Genomic DNA, 1,542 nt, shown 5'->3' with positions numbered 1-1,542 from the left:
GGGGGTGCTGTCATAAGCCTGGGAGCACCAGCGGTGTCTGAAGGAAGAAGGTAACCCTATTTCTTGAGTGGGGCTGAGTGCCCCAGTCTGAGGCAGGGTAGTGAGGTGGGTGCCTGGCTGGAGATTGGCCAAGTCCCTGGAAGCCCAGAGGAGGTGATCGGAAAGATCGGTCTATCCTCCCTGCCAGTATGGGACTGGAGGAGTGCCTGGGGCCAGGTCAGAGAGGGAGAAGGTTCAGAACTTTCTGGTGCCTCCTCTGAATCTGTCCACCCTAGGGACACCTCTGGCTTCCCCTAGCCTCTGGTCTCTGGCCAGGGAGTCAAACCGAACCCCTCCCTCCCAAGAGCCCGCCCCACATCCTTTCGGTCTTCCCATCACCAAGCTCCCTTTGTCCCGCCTGCTCCACTCCCCAGGCTCGAGCTCCATCTCACTCCGAGCTCGTCTCTACCCTCCACCCTCCAGGGCTCCTGCCGTTCCCCGACAGACCCTTCCCTAAGGGTAGCCTCCCACTCCTTTACCTTCCACCCGAGAAGGGCCACAGAACCAAACCTTGCCACTTGAGCCAAGGCGGCTCCAGAGAAGGGGAGAGTCGGTCCCAGCTGTTCTCCATCTTTCTGCCCTTCAGCAGCAGGTAAGCGCTTCTTCCCCTCCCTTATCCTTTGTCCTGCCAGATCACCAGCCCCGCTTCTAAAGAGTTTCCCAAACTCTCATCCACTGGACTGGTGCTCATTGCGCCCAGCCCCTTTGCCCAGGGTCCAGCCCGCCCACCTGCCCACCCAGGGGGCTCCTATAGGCCTGTCCTGCCGGGGGCACTCTCTGTCCCTCGTGCCAGAGCACACTTCCTGCTCGGTTCCTCAAAAAGCATGCATCCTTGGTTTTCTTTAAGGATCTTAGCAAACAGTATTTCCTGCCTGAGATATTTTCCCCTCCTCCCGTACCCCCCACAGTGCCAGTGCAGCTCCTTCCTCCATTATCTTGTATCTTTTCGGCATATACGTATATGTGTAATATCTCCACCAGCACAATGAAAGTTCTAGGGAGAAGGGAGTATTTCACTTTTGATTTTGCAGCTTGAGTACTTTGCCCAGCTACTGACACGTGGTTGGGCTTAAAAAAAAAAAATGCTTGCTGATTGATTTGTCTATCACATGCTTCTTCCACACCTCAAGGGAGGTTTCCAGTACAGACACACACACACACACACACACACACCTTACTTTGTCCCTTTCTCTCTATCCTCCTCTTGTACTTTCCAAGTGACCCCACCTCCCCTCTATTACACCCTTATGATACCCCCATTTTATACAGACTCACACACACACATATACCCCAAATGCCCGGCACCCATATCACAAATACATATTCATGTCAAACATACATATATACACTTGTGTCACTCATCTTTGTCTTTCTTGAGTCACACCCAGTTCCCCAAAAGTTCTGTTGCCCTCAGGTTGCACCTTTAATCCCTGTTTCACACCCTCTTTTATAAAAGTCTTTCACACATCTGCTTCTGGGAACAAGGGCTGGTCCAGGTTTGCT

General features: G+C 53.2%; 1 protein-coding gene across 1 annotated transcript in view; it reads left to right on the top strand.

The window, feature by feature from the left end:
• The first annotated feature begins 290 nt into the window (after nt 1-290).
• The window catches only part of LOC140499487 (ceramide synthase 4-like), a 94,707-nt gene continuing 93,455 nt past the window's right edge, over nt 291-1,542 (top strand). The window contains exon 1 of the mRNA XM_072600963.1: nt 291-631. The gene's annotated coding sequence lies outside the window, so the exon portion shown is untranslated. The remainder of the gene's footprint in view (nt 632-1,542) is intronic.

The sequence above is a fragment of the Notamacropus eugenii genome, chromosome 4 (assembly GCF_028372415.1).
Source record: "Notamacropus eugenii isolate mMacEug1 chromosome 4, mMacEug1.pri_v2, whole genome shotgun sequence".
NCBI classification, from domain to species: Eukaryota; Metazoa; Chordata; class Mammalia; order Diprotodontia; family Macropodidae; genus Notamacropus; species Notamacropus eugenii.
This window is presented reverse-complemented; position numbering and strand designations above follow the sequence as displayed.